At 41.2% G+C, this 21,734-nt stretch overlaps 1 long non-coding RNA gene across 3 annotated transcripts in view; it reads right to left on the bottom strand.

Annotated features, from left to right (window-relative positions):
• The window catches only part of LOC142827298 (uncharacterized), a 205,472-nt gene that overhangs the window by 112,298 nt on the left and 71,440 nt on the right, over nucleotides 1-21,734 (bottom strand). The window contains exon 1 of one of the 3 annotated variants that reach the window (XR_012901953.1): nucleotides 20,718-21,191. The exons of 1 other annotated variant lie outside the window; for it this stretch is intronic. This is a non-coding gene — a long non-coding RNA (uncharacterized LOC142827298). Of the gene's footprint in view, nucleotides 1-17,226; nucleotides 17,618-20,717; nucleotides 21,192-21,734 lie in introns of those variants that run through there. One more of the 3 variants, XR_012901954.1, reaches the window with a different exon arrangement.

Genomic DNA, 21,734 nt, shown 5'->3' on the forward strand with positions numbered 1-21,734 from the left:
TCCCAATACCTACTGGTGGCCCCAAACCTCTGGTTGAGAACTTCTCATTTAAAAACAAAAAACAAAAAACGATCAGCCCTGAGTGGGAATATAGCTCCTGAATTATTTTGCCATAAAGTCATGGAGAACACACACATCATCACTACCATCGTGCTAAGCTCAAAACACAGGCTGTTAGCCCTTTTAACATGTGGGCAAAATAAACAAACTAAGAAAGAAAGACAGACAGACAAGTAGATTCCAAAAGGAATTGGTTTAAAAATGCAGATAAAAGTGTACAATGCAGTATCAGCCCAAACTGCTAAATTTAAATCTCATAAAGAAAAACATGAAGGCAATGTTATTCCTCCCTCCCTCCCCCACCCCATTTTTAAATGTTGGCTAAACTAATAGTCAAATTCAAGGAGGGCTGGGGAAGGAGATTGCAGATGACAGCTGCATTCTTTATGACAGTCCCTCCCCATGCTCCATCCTGTAGAGCTGGAACATCAATATAGTTCACATGCCAGCTCCCAAGCAAATAACACGTATTTCCTTGTTATCAATCATCTGGGTAGCAATGTATGTGTACAGGGAGACTGGCGAGTGAGCTGCAGTTCTGACCAGGCATCCTGTTTGGATGAGAGTGTTTGTTCTTCACACAAGATCTTGGGGAAGTTGTTCTAAGACAAGAAAGCCCCCAAATCACTGATAAATGTGGCTTGTCAAATAACAAGGGAGATGTGACAAGTAGTAAAATATCAGAGAAACATTAACTAGTGCGAAATGCTAGATGCCAACAGAAGGGGTTGCATCCCACCCGACGAGGAAGGTTTCTCAACCCTAGTTGGACTCAAGCAGACATAAAAGGGACAAAAGACTTTATTGTTTCCTCTCCACGCTTCACTCTCCAGTGTCCCATCAACATGAGATTTGCAAGTGAATTCATCCCATCAGATGAATATGCAATTTGAAGCAGAAGTGGGAAGGGAAGAAAAACCCCTAATAACGAGGGACTGTATTTTTATGTTGCTTGGACTCGGAGTAAGGATTATTACTCATAAGCAAAAGAGCCCTAGCAATTAGCCTGGGTTAGCCCTAAAGGACATAGAGAGCTTGCTTGTCACAGAAGCACAGATTCCTTTTTGAAATGCAAGATTGGGACTCATTTGTGTGTATAAGTGTATATGGCCCATTCGTCTTGAGAGACGGTGGTGAGCAGCGGCAGTGACAATCTATATGTTGTGCCTGGATCTGCAACTTCTTTCATGGCTTATGCGTCCAATATTGGATTTGCATAGTCAATTACAATAGCTACATGCTAGTCTACTTCTGTTTTCATGAGTCTGAGAATTTTTGCTTCTGAGGCAGAGTTCTTTTACATGACTTGCACAGGTCCTATCGAAAAATGACGTGCCCTGATGTAATAATTGTCTCCAGGTGTAGTGATCTGATGATGTAGATTCCCAAGAGCTTCAATTGATGTTAAACCTTTTCATAGTGTTTTTACATATATCCTTGAATCTTAACTTTGGCCTTCTTCTTGCCCTTGCTCCACTTGTTAATTCACCAAAGAGGTTCTTTTATTTGGGAAGGCGTTTATCACTCATTCTCCTCACATGGCCAAGCCACCGGTGTTGTCTGTTGTTAAGGATCGCTATGAGACTGGATATGCCAGCTCTTGATAGGACATCTACATTTGAAACTTTGTCTTGCCACTTAATATTCATGATTCTGAGAAGGCAGCGAAAGTGGAAACTGCTCAATTTTTTCTCTTGGCACGAGTAGGTAGTTCAGCTCTCAGATCCATAAAGTAAGACACTTAATACGCACGCTTGGTATATCAATATCTTTTTTTTCAGTATCAGTTTGGGATTGTTCCCTGCTTGTTTTGCAAGTCTGCCAAAATTGTGGCTGCCTTCCCAATTCTGATGTTCAGTTCTTCATCCATGGAGAGATTTGTGGTGACAGTAGACCCAAGGTAACAGAATTGTTGAACCACCTCTAATGGACTGTCATTCAGAATGACCTTGGGGGGTTGAGATACACCTTTAGCAAATAGAACAGTTTTCTTCACACTTATGTCAAGAGAGAACAGTTTACTTACTCTGGACAGAGTATCCATCAGTGCCTCTAGCATGTCTTCATTGTGTGCAACAAGCGCTGCATCATCTGCGAATAGGAGTTCTCTAATGAGAGCTTTCTTGACCTTAGTTTTAGCCTTGAGTCTTGTTAGGTTGTAAAGAGAACCATCTAACTTTGTGTGGAGAAATACATCACTGTGTGAGTTCAGAAATGCACAATTAAATAGGACTGAGAAGAATATACCAAAGAGGGTAGGAGCAAGAACACCTCCTTGTTTGACTCCACTCTTCACCACAAAGGGTTCAGATGTAGATTCATCATAGTACACTGTTGCTTTCATATCTTCATGAAAAGATATTATGAGCTCGAGTAGAGCTGGTGGACAGTCAATCTTAGTTAACACTTTGTATAGTCCTGATCTACTGACTGTATCAAACACCTTTGCTAAGTCCACAAATGCTATAAACAGAGGCTTTCCTTGCTCTCTGCATTTTTCTTGTAGTTGTCAAAGAGAAAAAAATCATGTCCATTTTTGACCTGCAAGCCCTGAAGCCACATTGTGTTTCTGGATAGACTCGATCTTCAAGTTTTTGAAGGTGATTAAAAATGACATGGGCAAATGCTTTACCTGTAATGCTTAGCAAAGAGATGCCTCTGTAGTTGTTACAGTCCCTCTTATTGCCTTTGTTTTTATAGAGAGTAATGATGTTTGTGTCCCTCATGATACCTCTCCCACTCGTCAACATTTTATAAGTAAGTCATAGAGGAAGGGGATGAGGACAGTCTTCAGGACTTCAGCTGGAATCCCATCGTTACCTGGTGCTTTTCCACCGGAGAGAGCATCCAGTCCTTGGGAAGCTCTTCCACCGGAGACTCTACATCTAGATCTAACATTTCTGGAAGAGTTGGAATGAGGTTATCAAGTTTAGGATGTATTATATGTTCATGGGAGTAAAGACTTGAGTAGTGTTCTACTCATCGGGACATCTGTTGGTTTTTATCTGTGATCACCTGTCCATTTAGATGTTTCAATGGAGCAACCTTGGTAATGTTAGGTCCAAGTGCTTTCTTCAGTCCATCATACATGGTTTTCAGGTCGCCCATATAGAATGCTTTTTGAATTCCAGAAAATAGATTGGCCTAACACTTGTTTGTACACTGCCTGGATTCTCTCATGCATCTCTGGATTCGTCATGCATCTGACGAAGTGGGTCTTTGCCCATGAAAGCTTATGCTCCTACACTTCAGTTAGTCTATAAGGTGCCACAGGACTCCTCGTTGCTTTTGCAGATTCAGACTAACACAGCTACTCCTCTGATACTGGATTCTCTCTGAAGAACAGATCTTGTCTGGTGAAGCTGATCTCTTGAATTTTGCGATGGATTCTTTATGTTATTCAGAAAAACCTTGTTTTTTTCTTCAAGAAGAGGCCTGAGAATGTCAACGTTTTCATCAATCCAGTCTTTGTTGGAAAATGTCTGTGTTCCAAAGGCAGATGTGGCACATTCATATATTGTAGCACTCAGCATGGACCATGTCTCATCAACAGACTGCTGGACATGTTTGTCTTCCATTTTGAATTCTTCCGCAAAGGCAGGGCATTTCAGTGCATCTCTAGTACTGAGGGTATTAATCTTTGGTTTTCTGCAATCCTTTGACGTATGGAGTTTCTTTGGAGCAATTTTCACTCTACTGATAATCAATTAGTGATCCGTGTCACAATCTGCATTGTGATATGCACATGTAAATTTAACAGAGTTGACAAGTTTTTTGCGGACAAGTACAAGATCGAGTTGATGCCAGTGACTGGATCTGGGGTAGCGCCATGAGACCTTGTGGAAGTCTTTTAATTTGAAAAAAGTATTAGTGATGGAGAGATGATTCTGAGAACTGAATTCAAGAAGCCTTTGACCATTTTTATTCATTTTCCCAATGCTCTGATGACCTAGGCAAATGGGCCAGGACTGGTGATTGAGTCCCACTCTTGCATTAAAATCACCAAGAATGTACAGTTGTTTACTGGATGAACAGGAATCAACAACTTTCTGAAGATTACCATAGAATTGGTCCTTGTCTTCAGTGCACAACATTAGTGTGGGTGAATAAGTACTTATGATGTTAGCATATCCTGACTTGGTGCAGAGCTTTAGGGATATAATGCATTCTGATTCAGCAATGGGTGAATTGATAAAGTTCATCAGATTGTTTCGAACAGCAAAGTCAAGTCCATAAAGACGTCTTTTCTCTGAACTCAAACCCTTCCAGAAGAAGGTGTAGCTGGTTTCTTTTACTAATCCAGCATCTGCCAATCTGGTCTCCTGGACAGCAGCAATGTCAACATTCAATTTATGTAACTGTTGGTATAGGACTACTGTTTAACATATTGAATCCGTGTTTGTAAGATCATGATCAGGTTCAAGTTCAGGACACATTGTCTGCATATTCCAGCTACCAAGCTGGAGGTAAGTTGGTTTATTGTATCGACTATAGTAGCTGTGTATAGCTGTGTGTGGGTAAGTGTCTCCTCCTGCGAGCTGCATTGCCTGGGCTAGTGTTTAAGGAAAGTGTGTTGCTCAACCGGCACTGTCCCCCTCTTGGTCACCCCAGTTAGATCCAAAGGAAAGACAAGAGCCAGTAACTGAGGTGACTGCAGGAGATGCCAGAAAAGCAGATTGGATGAAACCTCACTGTTAACCACCTTAGGGTCTCCACTCCGGATTATCTGTCTGGGTTTACTCCCATAGCCTTTGGATTTCCCTAACCTACCCACAAGGCAGTGGGGAATTTCTGTCAGGATTCTCTTCCCTGTGGTGATGTAAGGAGTCACTATCCAATCATGGTTCATATGCCAATCGGATTATCCAAAGTAATCCAGGGACCCAAGTATCCCAGACCCTCAACAAGCAGAGTGAGGGGGTAGGGCAGCCTTATTTGATGGCAAGCTGCACTCTCCATGTCACAACATCGTCATCGGGCACTTGTGACTTTTAGTCAGAGCACTGGATACCACCCAATGTCCCATCACACCCTGGTAATGTTGCCGCTGCTGGGCTGCGGCTGCATATTCACACGACAAAGCACACTTATTTTATGGCAAACCTCTGAAAAGAGGCCCCTCCTATCCGCCACCTGGAGACGTGACGGGTAGCATGCAGCTCTGCCAACCAGATGTGTACCTTTGTGTATAAGTGTGTACCTGCTTTAACTCTGTAAATAACCCCCCAATTCCTTTTCCTATACAATAAATCCTTTAATAGTTCATCACAGAATTGGCCACAGGCCTTTTTTGGGGGTGAGATCCAATGTGTAATGGCTATGGGCTAAGTGACCGGACTTTTGGGACTGGGAGTAACAAGAATATTGGCTTGATACTTTAGAGTATAGGACCATCTATCACAAAGGTAAACGTACCCAGGCCAGAGTACCCAAAGACATAGGACAGTTAAGGGCAACTGCCCTGGCCCCATTCTTTGGAGGAACGTGGAAGGGATTAGCAATAGGGACATCTAGCACCAGCGACAGGGGTTGGGCCTGCCCATGCACTCACCAGTGGTAGTGACCTAGCCCCAGCCTGCTCCATTCTGCCATCTCCCAGTATTGCTTGAGGAGGGGGTTTGGTGGGAGGGATGGAATGTGTCCGAGACAGAACATCAGGAATGGCTGCCCGTCGCAGGGAGCCATAGCCTGTAATACCTCTAAGGCTGGTATAGGGGGCTCTGTCTGTGAGGTGGAGTGTTTTCCATATAAGGGCATGTAAATTAATAATCTTCCCCTGCTCGCTCCACCCATTGCAGTGAAAGATCAGCCAATGGGCTGACTTGTGCTCAGGCCTGCTACTCCACCCACTGCAGCAAAAACCAACGTATGGGGTGATAAGTTCTCAGGCAATAAAACAGGCAGGCAGCCCCTCTCTCACTGGGGATTCGTATCGAGTGAATGCCTGGCCTGATCACCCAGACGCCTTGCACCCCCCGCTCTCGAGTCTTACCGAGTGGAGAGAGTTTATGAGCATGTGACCGGTACTTGTGTTCCTGCTGTCTCCAGAACTGGTATAAGCCCCCTCCCCCCCCCCCCGCGCCATCATCCCTATCCTAATTGATTTCTTAGTTGTCCTTATTGCTTGTCAAGTGACAGTGGTTAAAAAGTTACTAAGTTAGTTTATAAATAGTTGTGGTTTAGGGTTTTTACTGTTTCCTTGTATAAAGTTGTGTAAATAATCAGCCCTATGGACAATACCAGCGTTAATTCAACTGTTCCTAACCCCTGGGCAGTTATTGGGAATTACTGTGATTTAGAAAAGCCTCAGGGAATTGTTTTGTGTTGTCTGGCAATCTGTTCAATTTTTGTTCTGATGATTGTCTGGCGCCATTAAAATAAAATCAGTTTGTGCTTTTTAAAACCCCCAGTTGTGGTCTCATCCTTTCCGGCATCCCTTCGAACCTCGTGTATTACGGGGACTGACAGAATGGAAGGAGGAAAGGGGCAGAGAAGGGGCAGAAAGAAGCAGAGTGGGGAAGGAGCAAGGACAGGAGCAGGAAAAGATGCAGGCGGGACCTGGAGTGGAGGTTGGGGGTGTCCTAGGCCCTGCACTCCTCTAGGGATAGCCCTGCCCAAAGGGACTGTTTGCAACTCCGTGTTTGGGCAATTAACACGCATGAAAAAGCTTCCCTTTGCCAATTTGTAGATGAAATCTAAGTCTAGAATACACACAGCCGATCTGTAGGTTGAGCCCTGGTTCTTATCATTCTGCCTTGAGGTTTGTATTCACTCCCTTGAGTCACCACAGGGTAGCTTGACAGTAACTAGCAACACAGTAGAACAAAGCAAGGAGAGAAAGAGAAAAGTAAATGACTTGTCTCAAAGGCACTGTTGACATATTACTGGGAATCAGGAAACTGGTGTTCTAACACAGATTTGCTGTGGATCTTGGGTGCAAATCACTTAATCCTTCTAAACCTTTCTCCATTTACCAACTTTTTTTAATGACAAAACCATTAACCAAAAAAAAAAAAAATCCAAGTATTTTGGCTAGCCATAGAGCTGGTCAATATTTTTCAATACACAACAACAACCACCAAGTAAATGAAAGACTGAGAACAAACAACAAAAATTTCTAAAAAGTTCAAGTGACATTTCTTACTCCCCCGGTCCACCCGGTGAACTCTGCTTGCATCCTTCTCGTGGAGGAATTTGATGCTGCTTTAGCATGGCTAAGCTTGCCTACTACATTTGAAGAGGCGAGCCTCACTCATCCAACCCCACTCAATTCAGTATCATTGCATGCATGCACACGTGAGATGAATGTGGCATGATCATTTTAGTACTTTCTCCCATTCTTCATGTTTCAGAGGGGCCTGATCCAGCATTTCCATGCACTCGAAACTCTCACGGAAGCCAGAGCAGCAGGCAAACTTTGGGTGTGCAAAGGACGCTGGATTCTTTCTCCTCTTTGCTTTCATGAAAAATTAAACACTTTTGTATTATACTCTGTGAATCTATTTCCTAGTATGCTGCATACTTGATAGTTTGGAGTTCCAGGCTTTTTTCACTGTAAGCAGGCATTTTCCCAATATAATGGACAGTACCGAGGGTGGTTATTCTGCACTTAGTTACACTGAAACCTCAGGTGAAATCAATGAACTTACAAATAACGTAGGGCAACAATCAGGCATCTCCTTAAATATCTTTAAAAACAGACAATTCTCATTTCCTGAAATGTCCACTCTATAGGAATTCTGTGAGCTATGTGGAGAAGAATGCCCAGATGAACACCCCTGGAGGGAACTAGTTAACAGGATTCACTTTGAACTTTTCCGGTATGGATTGCATAAATTAGAAATAATGAATCATTACAAGCTGATGCCTTAGAATGCTAAATCCTCATTTAGTTGAAGTATACTGGAGCTGCACAGGCACGATCTTGGAGGGTAATGAAAAGCAAAATAATGACAGATTACCCAGTTCACTAACTTCGCTGATTAAAATCTTTCTCCATAATTAGCTAGCCAAATGAAACAGAGGCATGATATAAAAATTTTAAACACTTTTTGTTAAAGTTTTAAGTAGTTCACTGCATTATTTGGGACAAATCTGAGGCCTAGGTTACAAGGGCCAGAAATATAGGCACCAAATCATTCTGACATTCTCATTCCTAATTTTATTCAGGCTACAATGACATTCCAAGAATTGATTTTAAAGCAAAATGGGGGAGAAGAATCCCAAAATATCAAGTTTCTCAAGCTGCGAGTGAATAGATGTAAAGCTGGTAAGGATCCCAATTCATTAAATTTGCAAGCTGGTAATATGGAGTATTCTTGGAGGTGGAACTTTGCATTGTCTGGCTACACCAAAAGGAGACAGACATTGTTATTAGAAGTCCAGGACTACCCAACAGATAAAAGCGTGGAGGACAAGTAACGCCATGATCATTTCAATTACAATGCAGGTGCTTCCACTAGCCCCCCGCTCATCCATTCTGGTCCCCTGACAAATCATGGTTGGGACCTTGCTATCCGAACCCCCCCTCAAATGAAGGCTAAGGTGGGATATAAAGGAGAGGGAGGTTGGCTCCCTACTATGCCAGTCACAGAAGCCTTGATCACTCCATTCTCCCATTCCACCTTTTTACCGAACACCCTGCTTGAGTCTTTTACCAAGCCATTTATCTGGTCAGCATATCCTTTCTCTGTGAGGGACTTGCATTGGACAGCCGCTCCACTCTTAGCAAATGAGTTGTGACAGCATTGCCTAACTCCCTTCAGAGATACTCCTGATTCACACCAGTGTGAATCTGGCCATAGGTGTTTAAGGTTACAGGATAAATAAGGTACAAATCAGAGATAGAAAATGGGTTTCAGTATCAATCATAGTAGTGAAATGCTCATCCTCAGAAAATGGAAGTGTGAATCCCATCTGATTTATGCAGAGCAGCCAAAGAGGATCTCTAATATTCCACTAATGGAAAATGAATGTCAGATGGTAGGCATAATTGGAACACTCCAACCACCCATTGGAATGATTTATGGATAGCAGCCCTTTAACTATGGTTAACTCTTATTTCCCTTTACATTGATTTCTTTCTTTTTAGAGGGGAAATATTATAGTCACGGTCTCCAAGGGCCTGCCAGGCTTTTATATATATGCTGACATTTGTTTACATTGCCTTGTTTGAATTTTGTTTGATCACAGTGTTTTGTTAAGTGTTTATCAGTCAATAAAGATGACATGCATCCACAACCTTTTCTTAGAATTGTCTTACAGCATAATATGTTGTTTACAGTACTGTTGTAGCTGTAAAAACTTAAAAACAATCAATGGTCCTGCAGCACCTTAGAGACTAAAAAAAAAATGTAAATAGTATCACGAGTTTTCGTGGATACAACCGATTTCTTCAGATCAAGTGGGTTGAGCCCATGAAAGTTCATGTTATTATCTACTTCTTTTGTTAGTCCCTAAGGTGCTGCAGGACCATTTGTTGTTTTTTAAGGGGTTTGGTTTTTTGGGGGGTTACAGACTAACACAGCTATCCCTCTGAGACTTTTCAACATGTTGTAATTGTGTTGGTCTCAGTATACTATTCACTTGCTCGCTGTCTCTTACATAATAACAATCTTTTTTCTTTTGCCTTATTAAAATAATTGGATATTCAGCTATTTAAGAATGGGCGAAAGCCTACTCTTTCAAACCAGTGGCAGAAGCTGGTCTTTTACTAGTAGAACAGAAATCTACCTACTTCTACTAGCTATCCATTGGACTAGAGCCAATAAATAGCTGCTGGTTATTAGAAGTACACCAACTTGCACAGAATTGCAAGAGGGGCATGTCTGGACCTCTCCAACATTTTATTTGTTTTTGAGGGATTAAAAATAAGTTCACAATAACATTGCTCTGGGCCAAATACCTGATAATACAGGTTCTCAGTCTAGGATTTTATCAGAATGAATTGATTTTGGTTAAATTATCACATGGATTATATAAACCTGCACAAAGGAGTAAGGGGAAGCAAGAATTCCCTCATGTTCCTTCATGGCTTTGGGCACAGCTACTTTGCACAATCAGAGCAAGTGCTGCTGATATAGGTCCCCTTGGGCAAGCATGAAGCAGGGGAGGAAATATAATTTAGACAGAGCAGATACTTCTGAAGCCCAAGGATACCTCTGGATTGCCACCCCCTTCTTGTTCAGAGCTAGCCATTTATTCAGTTTTTGAAAGAATCCATTTAGTTACACAAGTTACATAAAATAGAAAGAAAAGAGATATGGCTTCATTGAGATGTTTTTCTGAGTCCCTCCCATACAAAGTTAGATTTAAAAAAAAGCAAAACTTTGGTAAAGGAAAAAAAAAATCTTATATTTGAAAGAACAATAATATGGACTAAGCATTCTGATATGGAGTCACTAGCTAAAAGACATTGCAAACAGCAATTCTTCTATGGAACTATGAAAAGGTAATGAGTTGCAAATTAATTTTAAATAATGTTAAAGATTTGATTAACATTTTCTCACTATATCTTGTTCAAAAATAAATCAAAGCTTACTCAAAACCAATAATTCTTCCATAATCAACTAACTGATAGTGGAACATTGCTTAGCATAATACTGGGGAGAAAATACAAGAGGAATTTTACAATCTTCTAGTTTGGTAGCAGGTTATAAATCCTTGTGTGCCTGTGAAACAAAGCAAAGTCTGTCCCTTTCCCTTTACAACCACAGATTAATCTGTCTTGCAGCATTAAAATGAAAATTTAGCTCAGAGAATTACGTTTTGCTAGGAAATGAATGCTGTCAGACTGTTTATTTTCATATTTCTGTTTTTTTGTCCTCTCCACTTTTTTTCTTTTATTCTGTATCTAACCCTTGCTTTTCCCCAATCCTTTTTCAGTATAGATTCCTTTTTCTATAACTTCGTACATAATAATAGGATACATTTGTGTTTCTTTCTCTATGCTCCCATAATGCCTGCCACTGACTTCTGCTGGTCTGTTCTGGGGCTGCTATGGCATTGCCCTCTCGTGGCAGAAGACAACAGTGCATTTAAGCCCTTATGCTTTTACACAAACATCTTGAAAAAGTAAATGATGATGTGACGCAGTACATATATTTGTTACAGTCTACAGGGCCAGATTCTTAGCTGGTGGAAAGCAGCATGGTTCCATTGACTGGCTCCCAGTAATTAATAAGAACGATCTCTGTGGTGGAAAACAAAACCTATGAATATTCATTTGAATTTTTTTTAATGAATTCACTTCAGCTATGTTCATTGCTCCTTTTAAGCAAACGTTGGCAGAAAGTAAATTTAGGGTTTATATTTATGCCTTCTCACAGCAGAAGTCTGTAAAAATTATGCTCATCCAATTAAAACAACTTACATTTTGAACCACTGACATTTTCCACCTGATTGCAAACAAGTCAAAGGACAACTAAGATACACAGCCACAATAAGAGAACAAAATTATATCTGGCAAATAATTTCAAACAACACATAACCTTTGAGAAAACTGATCTGTTCCCAGATGATTCACAACTTGAAAAGCAAGAAAAAATCCATCAACTAAATTAATGAGTGAAAGTTATTTGCCCAGCTGTAGTTCTAAATCTACTGTAAAAGTATAACTGATCTATGACTTACTGCTATTGTTAGTAAATGCTAAATGGTTAGCATTTAACATAGCAAATGTTACTAAATGCTGTTAGTTTCCCCCTCATTTTTCCTTGAAAGCCACCAATCTTGCAACTCTTCCATCTCAAGTTATTTTTCTCTTTTTAAAAAAATTCTTCTTTTCTCCATCTTATTTGCCTCTCATTGATTTCCCCCTGAAGCAGTATTTGTAATCTTATATTTTAGGAGTTTGTGTCTTTCCTTTCTCAAACATCCTTACTCACCCTTCTCATCTTTTGTAAATGTAGAAGGTAGTTTTATATCACTGACCCTTTACAGAGCAATAATTCCTGACACCAAATAACAGACATCATAGAGACTGAGAATGCAGTCCTTAAAAACAGACACAACTCCCAATGACAGCAGTCAGTTTTCTTTCATGAGGATGGTAAAATTAGCCTTTAAGTAGGATTTTCTGTTGTTGCAACAGTATTTAAAGTTTGCCTCAGGAAGTCCTTCTTTAAGATTTCTCCCAGCATCTTGAAGGTCCAATACACACACACAAGAAAAATCTCTTTTCAAAACTACCAATTTCTCTTAAACAGCAGGACAAACTTCCCTACCAGCATCTACCTGCTAAAATTAAGGGCTTCTCATCAGTAAAGAGGAGGTCTTCAACACTCCATTTTAGTCTCTGCAGTAGGAACATAGCCCTAGCAATTTGAAAATAATTAGCTCATGGCAGCAACAGTAATTTCCTCATTGCCAACAGAACTCTGCAAGGTAATATTTTCTCCCTTCAGGAGCATCACACTCTTCAACTGAATAATGATGGACTTGAACAAATATCAGTCTAGCTCGCAGCAGCAAAAAATCCAATGTATGAAACCTGTAATCCAGATTTCTATGTCATAATCCAGTGTTTTTAGAACTACAATCAAGCCCTCCACAACAGAAATGTAGCTGTGTCTAACTAAAATCAATGCTGCTGAAATTCAATGCTGCTGAAATTTCTGAACCAGTATTTTCTGTCTACACAAACTTTAAATCTGTCAACACTACTGAGGACCCAAACCATCACCAAGTACTTATAGATAAACTAAGGAAATACAACCTACATAGGTCTACTATAAAATGGGTGTATAACAAGTTGGATAGCCATTCTCAGACAGTTATCAATGGTTTAAAGTCCCGCTGGAAGGGATTACAAACTGGGTTCTTCAGGGATAGTCTTCAAGAACATAAAGTTTATAAAGAGAAGTTTGATAAATTGTTCTTGTACACTCAGGGCAGGAGAAGCAGCAATGAATGGGCTTAAATTGCAAGGGAGAGTTAGGTTAGACATTAGAAAAAACTTCCTGTCAGGATAGTTAAACACTAGACAAATTGCCTAGGAAGGCTTGGAAAATTCATTTCTGGAGGTTTTAAAGAACAAGTTAGACAAACATTTGTCAGTGATTGTCTAGATAATACTTAGTCCTATCTCAGAGCAGGGGACTGGATTAGATTATTTAGCGAGATCCTTTCCAGTTTGAATTTCCATTATTCTATTCTATGATAAACATTCAGAAGCCAGTATGACACCACTTACACTCTAGCAAAGGAAGAGTGCTGAAAATCCTGATCCTCTTCAAACTAAAATTAATGAGAAAGTTCCTTCTGACTTCAGGAGCAGGCCACATGAGTGCAGTGAGGGGGAGCCCCACTCTGCATGTGGGTCAGCCTTTGAAGAATTGGGGTCTGTGAAGTGATAGTGAACTGTAATGGATGAGGAGCTTGGAGACAAAGGAGAGACACGTAATAGACAATCCATGAAAATGTAGCCTTTCATGAATTCTGGAAAGTGCATTGATGTTTCTTAGGCTCAGCCTACATTTAAAGCACTGCAGTGGCACAGCTGCAGTTCTTCCGTGTAGCACCTCACAACAGTGACAGGAGGGACTGTCCTGTCACTGCAGCTAATTCACCTCCCCGAGGGGTTGCTGGATTGACACAAGAATTCTTTCATAAACCTCTCACTGGCTATACCACAGGTTAGGACAATTTAACAACATCACTAAGAAGTATGGATTTTTCATACCTCCAAGTGACAGAGCAGGGTAAATTTAATTTTTTAAGTGTAGACCAGGGCCAAAACAAGGGCGAGGAGAGTGAGGCACTTGCCTCGGGCACATAGCTGAGGGGGCACCGAAAAATAATATAGAAAACTAATTATTTTAAGACAGCTACTTATTTTAAGACAGCGCCACTTCCCTCCCCCGCCCATGAGCATCGCCTGGCCCACAGTTTACATGTCAGGCTGCATGTTGCCACTCCACAATCCAATAGTCACCAGCCCTGGTGGCAGCCCAGCGCGTCAGCTGCTTCTGAGCAGCATGGGAGGGTGGGCACTGGCTCAGCAGCGCCAAGCGCCACCTTGAGGTGCCCTAGTGCAGTTCCCAGGCACAGGGCCAGGGGAGAAGGGGCTCAGATTGCCCTGCACAGGGGTAGAGGAGCAGGGGGTGAGGTGGGGGTGTCAGGCTGGGAGCCAGGACTCCTGGGTCTTGTCTCACCTCTGCCAGGGGAGTGGCTCTAGACTTTAGGAGTAGATGATTAGAGCTGGGTGTCTGGGAACTATGATCCCTGGGTTCTATGGGTTGGGGGTTCAGCTCCTTAGCTTGTTGTAGTCCTGGTTTCCCCTCCAAAAACTGGAGCCCATGCTGCTGAGCCACCTGTGCCAAGTGCTTTGAATGTGCTACACAAACCAAGGGGACAAGGCAGTGACTGTGGCTTCTTGCTAAAGATGTTTTAGTAAACTAAAATGAATTCAAAACTACCTTCGAGCATCCATGGGTCAGGAGAGATCATCAAATATGTCCATCTTATCAATAGAACACGAGGTAGCAAATAATATTAATTTCAATGCAATTATTGATGAGTTTGCCTCATTAAAAGTGTGCAAAGTATAATTATAAACAAATACCTAATAGTACCTGACATGGTGATATTTTATAATTATATGTATACATTTATTAATTGATTGTTTATGCAGATCTCATAACTATAATAAATAAACGTTGTGTTATTATTATTATTTATTTATTTTCCCTTTTTCTACTAAATAACTACTATGAATATATGCATACGAGGGGGTGCAATTTTATATTCTTGCCTCTGGTGCAAAATTAGCTAGTTACGGCACTGGGGTAGACCTTGATGTGTACACAGCAATCAGAGGTGTGACTGCAGCACTTGTAAGTACCTCAGGACTAGCTCTGAGCTGGCTAGTTCCAGCAGCAATGCAACTCTGGCAGCACAAACTAACTGCTCAAGCACATACCCAGAATCCTGGATGGGCTTCTGCTGATTCAATTTCACTGCTAATGTTACTTAAATAAAGCTATCTCGGGCATGCCTAGAGTTGGAGTCACTCCTCAGATCACAGTGTAGACATAGTTTAAGAGTACTGTTATGGGTCAAGTTCTTTTACACTTAACTGAGCCAAGATCACCTTCTGTTGTTTAAGGCTGGCAGGTTGTTGTTATTTTGTTTTAGGAAGGGAGTAAACAAACCAACCCAATCAACGTGGCTCTCTGTATTCCAGACATTTTCTAGTTTTATTTGTAAAACACCTATGGCTCTGTGTGTCTGTGATTCACACACACCTGTTTGAAATAATCTGATATACATTAACACTTGATTTGAAAATTCAACTAGCTGGTTCAAGTAGTAGCAACTGAGCAAGCAATGGCTATTTTATTACAGAGAAGCCTTCTTCTTCCCCAAACCAAGCAACATTGTCTTTGCAACAGTAGCAATAATGAAATTGGGATTTGTTTTGCTACAAAGTCTGTCTCAATTGGTAAATTAAACTCTCCCCTTCCTTTCTGGAAAACAAACAAACAAAACAAAACAAACCTGCCTTTGAATGATATGGCATTAGCCAAAAAGTCCAGCTCCCTAGACATCACAGATCTCTGATCAGAACACTAGCAGAAAACACATTTAATGGGGTCCAGTCTGAGGTATGCCCCGCAATACACTTCTTATGCAAATTATTACAGGTGTGACTGACATCAGATAGACCCATCCATCTCCAATCTGACAGGCAACTCAGTATCATTGCTCTGCTCAGCTTCCTTCTTTTCAGCTCCCATAGACTGATTAGTTCATCTAGTTAAATACTGGAATAAATTGCCTAGGGATCTCTATCACTAGAGATATTTAAGAGCAGGTTAGTCAGACGTCTATCAGGGATGATCTAGATGATGCTTGGTGCTGCCATGTGAGCAGGGGACTGGACTTGATGATCTCTCAAGGTCCCTTCCAGTTCTAGTGTTCTATGATTCTGTGATCTCTGACTGGCAGCTGAAGACTGCTCAGTAGCTTTGACTTCAAAATTCCAAGAAATATACTGAAAAATGTCAGGTTAAATTTTCCATGACATTTTCCTCCATGTTTGACCACTTAAGTCATGTCTTCTATGCTGATATGCAGAGAAGCTTGCACACAGAAGGGATCTACCAGACCCCATGCATGCTTCCCCCTGTGTCCATTCTGCTGCCTGACAAGCAGAACTGGTCAGAGTACTTTCTGACAAGCAGAATTTCATCCCCTGTACAAGAATGCTCAGGGTAGTGGGGAAATGATTTTTTGACAAAGTCTACCAGTGAGTCTCTGCTGTGGCAGATAAGGGAGCTGTATTAGCCTTTGGTTGCAGAACATATAATCTCTTATAGGCACTGTTGTCTTTAAGAGTGCGATTCTCCCCATACAGAGAGACAGTGAGCAAAAGGCCTCTGGCACCATTTTAAGGCCTATTTTGGGAGCCTTAAATAGCTCTAGTACATAGATCTTGTACTGGCCCAAAGCACAAGAGTAAATTTCACCTTTTTAAGGCAGTGAAATGATTCCTCAGAGTGAAACCATCATGAAACCATAAAATTGGTCCATTTGTCAAGAAGTCAGCATTCAATTCATTTAGTAGGCAAAAAGCCAATGCATAATTAAAAACAAAGGCATTTTAAAAATATGAAAAAAATTGTTAATCCAGACAAACTCAGCATCTCATCAGAAGTTTTTAAAACAATGTGTAATATTTTTGTAAGCAAAACAACAAAGCAGACTAAAATGTAATGGAGACTGAACAGAAAAAATGTCAAGACATGACCTTATTTATCATCACAATCAAAATATTTAAGTGGAATGGCAGACTACTGCAACTCAGTAAAACTATCAAATAAATAGCAATGTGGTTGATTCTACTAGCCAGAAACAATTTGATAGTTCAGAAATAAGTGGAGAAAGAGGAGGAGTTAATTAATGAACTGCACATTCATTTCTTAACAGCTCTGACTAATGACAGGTAGGTGGGTGAAGATCCAGAAACATATTAACAGAAAGTATAAACAAACAGAGAAATAAACCTACATAGGAGCTTATTATTTAATGGTGAATCACAAGTAAACTTGTTGCCAATTATCAGCATATGTACAAGAATGGTTTAAAGAAAGGAATAAATGAATGCAAAGGCCACAGAACATTCAGAACCAAACTTTTTCATTTGCTCAATCGTTCAAGAATTACCTTATTCTTGAGCCCTTGTTGTTTAGTCCCTAATATTTCCTTTCTCCAGATAACATTTTATTACAGATGTAGTCGCTTCAGCTCAAAAAAGATATATTGGCATTGGAAAAGGTTTAGAAAAGGGCAACAAAAATGATTAGGGGTCTGGAATGTCTGCCATATGAACAGAGATTAAAAAGATCGGGACTTTTCAGTTTAGAAAACAGGAGACTGGGGGGAGGGGTTATGAGAGAGATCTATAAAAACACGACCATGTGAAGAACGTGAATAAGGAAAAAGTTATTTACTGGCTCCCATAACATAAGAACTAGAGATCATCAAATTAATAGTTAGCAGGTTTAAAACAAACAAAAGGAAGTATTTCTTCATGCAGTGCACAGTCAACAGGTGGAACGCCTTGCCAGAGGATGTTGTAAAGACCAGGACTTTACAGGGTTCAAAAAACTAGACAACTAGACAAATTCATGAAGGTTAGGTCCATCAATACTTATTAGCTGGAATGGTGTCCCTAGCCTCTGTTTGTGAGACTGGAAATGAGTGACAAGAGAGGAATCACATGATGACTACTTGTTCTGTTCACTCCTTCTGGGGCATCTGGCATTGGCCACTGTGGGATGACAGGATACTGGGTTACATGGACTTCTGGCCTGATCCAGTATGGCTGATCTTATGTTCTTATTTCTAAAATAAACTCGTCTCAGTTCATCTGCAGAGTTCTTCCTGCTTTGCCTATAAACTCACAGCATAATGCACAGATAGTATTAATTATTGTGAGTTCTAATATTTACTGTTATACAAATCTTTGCTTATAAGAAGCTTCTGCAACCATTTGACATTGATTATTTCATTAAATAATATAACTATAATGGGGAATTTAAAACTACTAGCAAGCACACTTTGTTGAGTAGTGTTTATGATCATTGTTGCTCAAGCAGTTTAGACATACCTCCTTGTTTCCCTTTGAAGCCATGACAGGTTTAGGTCTCAACAGTTTTTAATTATTTAACTTCTTAAGTATTTATTGAATACAATATTTTATCTTTCTTTATATTGATATAGTTTACAGAGTCCTTATGTCTTGCACTTTCTACACCATTTAAGAATATGTTTTACGATCAGGAATACTTTTAAAAAGAAAGCTACAGTTCTGTGATGCCAAAGTAAAACCACAGCAGGTGTACAATTTTTAGATAGTGGGCGAATGTACGCACGAAGCACAAACTATGTGGGTTGGTGGTTTTGTTGATGTAAATAGCATAAATGTTGAGAGCTATAGTGTGAAATTAAGAGGAGCTGAAAATTCCCTCCCTCTGATGTATATTGATACTGAGAACATGACAGGATTGCTTCAAAAATTAGATACAAATGAGGGCTTTGAGCCCTCTGTCTCCACAGAAGTAAAACTCCCATTAAAATCCCCAGGAGTTTTGCCTGTGTAAGAACAATCATACTCAAGTTTTGCTGTCTGAGATTATGTGGAATAGAATTTTACAAACTACAGGCAATTACCGATAGCAGATAATATTTCAGTAACGGCTACACAGTCCTTATAGAAATTAGGAAAGCAGCAGAAACAAGTTCAGCATATTAATTTATAAAATTTTAAGAAGAGCTTTCTAGGCAAAAACAGGGTCCTTGACAAGTACAAAGTATCAGAGGGGTAGCCATGTTAGTCTGGATCTGCAAAAGCGACAAGGAGTCCTGTTGCACCTTATTGACTAACAGATGTATTGGAGCATAAGCTTTCGTGGGCAAAGACCCACTTCGTCAGATGCATGTCATCTGACGAAGTGGGTCTTTGCCCATGAAAGCTTATGCTCCAATACATCTGTTAGTCTATAAGGTGCTACAGGACAAGTACAAAGTTACTCTTTTTGCAGAGCTATCGGGAATGCAGCAAGTGAACCTAACAGAGCTACAGTCAGATCTCTAGGCCAAGGAAGGTGTGGCGCATAAGTCCTTATTATCTGCCTCCTTTCAACTATTTCCTAGCAAGGAAAAATAAAAGGACCAATTACTTGGCACGTGAGAAATACAGTGAGACTATTATAGCTAATGTTACTGCTGGATTTCAGATAGCCTTTATACAACACAGAATGTGAGAATGCAAGATTTTCAAGAGGAATTCAATACATTTTCATGTTCATCACCTTCAAAATCACACAAAATTATGCCATTTCATATGATCATTTGCACAGATACAAATCAAAGCCAAGCTCTTCTGAAAAGAAGACAAAAAAGAGCGATTGGTTCCCCCATTTAACAATTGGAGAGCATATTGCAGTCATACATTTCTGACTCATGAGGTAGAGGGCCCAAGAGCAGTTATTAAACAATTTTTTAATGGGAAATGACTCAAGGGCTTGTAATTGGAAATCCTCATGCTAATCAGTAGTATAAACATAGAGGTTTTTCCCCCAAAAGCCCTCAAGTCATACGTAGAAGGCGAAAACAAAAACTTCCGCATGCAGCATTCCAAAGGAAGGTTACAGAGGCACTCTTCTCTGGCAACTGGTCTCCAGGCCTCCAAAAGGTCTATGGGAGGGAAAGTGCCACAGCCAGAATGACTTGCTATGAAAACTAAGTAGTAATCACAGAGAGAAACTGAAATACAGCACTGTGCGACGCTGCATTTGCACGATGAAATCAGCAGCAAAATCAGAAGTATTAAATAAAAAAATAGAGCTTCCGGTAGGCCCTTCATGAACCAAAGCACAATCCTGCAGAATTCTGAGTGCCCTTAGTCCAAATCAAAGTCCATGGGAGCATTTTTCAAGATAAACCTGCTCTGGCGTAAGCTCCTCCTATTAAAGTCCTTAGGAGTTTTGCAACTGACTTCAGCTATCCAGTTTATAGATGAGTAGCATTATTGTTATTGCCATTTGCTATTGTGCTAGCTTCTACAAGTCAGGGGCCCATTGTGCTTGGCACTGCGCAAACATACATGCGGTGCCCTAAAGAGTTTACAATCTAAGTCAGGGGAGGGAAACCTTTTTTGGGATGAGAGTTACTGACCCACAGAAATATCAGAGGGGGCCACTAACAAGTGGAAAACAAAACAACAACAACCCCTCCCCAAAAAACCACAAACAAAAACCTCTCATTGACCTGGCCCCCACCTCAGAGGCAGAAAAAAGGAGGGAGGGACACCCAAGGCTCAAAGCTTACCCCTGGGGTTGCATTAATTCTTCTGGGGAGTCTGGGGCTAGCAGACTTAGTGGGGCCCCCTACTTTCTGGCATGGGGCAAAAAATGAGGGGTTCAGTGGAAGGATCTGCCAGGGAGCAGGCTGGGGTGAGGATGAAGGGCCGGGCAGGAGTGGGCTGAAGGTGCAGAGGCTAGGTGGGAGGGAGGGTACAGGAGCAGGGTCTGAGTGAATGAGGGTGTGAGAGGGGGGCTAGGGGTGAGGGGTTTGGGGCAGAAGGTGGGGTGCAGGAGAAGAATGGGAGTGCTGGGTATGGGCAGCAGGAAGCTGGGTATGGGGGCACCTACCTGGTGCAGTTTCTGGTGGGGAGGTACAGGTGGCTCTGCATGGCCTTACATTTGCAGGCATCACCCCCCTCACTGCTCCCAGTGGCCATAATTCCTGGCCAGTAGAAGTTATGGGGATGGAGACTACAAGCGAGTGAAAGGACAGAGCTTCCCTGCACTGCTGTGCCAAGTCACTTCTTCCCGCCCCCAGGCAGAGCCTGTAGGGGCCAGATGCAGACTGCTGCTTGCTAGGATCTGGCCCGCAAAACTCATGCTCCACACACCCTTCACCGGGGCAAGCTCTGAGCCTTGCAGACCTTAGATTTCCCATCTCTGATCTGAGTAAAAGAGAAGATACAATAGGCAGATATGAAAGATGGTGAGGTGCACACGGAGACAGTGAGGAGATAAACTGAGATACTGGAGAAAATGAGATTAAATGTGTTTCCAAAGGTCAGACATTAAGCCAGTGATAGAAGCCAAAGCTCCTGGCACGCTGCTCTAAACGCTTGCACCACCGTGTCTTTGTGTAGCATTTACTGTTTTCTCCTTTTTCAGAGAGAGGAGGAGGGAGGCTGGAACAATTGTTTAGAAGAGGGGCTCAGAGCCACTGAACCAAACTGTCAACCCTGCATATAACGGAAACCACTTCAAACCAGGGGATGTGGCAGCACCCATGGAGACAAGGAGCACTTTGTTCTGTTAAGGTACAATGGAAAGTTCTATAGAGACACTCCAGATATTACTGCTAACAACATATAGTTTGTACTGAGTTGCCTATATAGGCTAAGAACATAAAATGTGGCTGGAGTTGTCTATCTTGGGTTGGTGGCCCTACACTAATATTTTCACGACAGAGTTGATTCTGTGAGCATCCCTGATTCTGCGAGGCTGAAGGGGCCTCTGAGCTTTATAGCAGCGCTCAGCAACTTGCAGAATGAAACCCATCATGCTAACTTGTTAACGTGACCAATGTAAACTCATCGAGAAGGCAAATGCTGCTATGTCTTTATGACTTGAACTATTGGCTGTTTTCCA

Source organism: Pelodiscus sinensis, chromosome 2 (assembly GCF_049634645.1).
Source record: "Pelodiscus sinensis isolate JC-2024 chromosome 2, ASM4963464v1, whole genome shotgun sequence".
In the NCBI taxonomy this organism is placed as follows: domain Eukaryota; kingdom Metazoa; phylum Chordata; order Testudines; family Trionychidae; genus Pelodiscus; species Pelodiscus sinensis.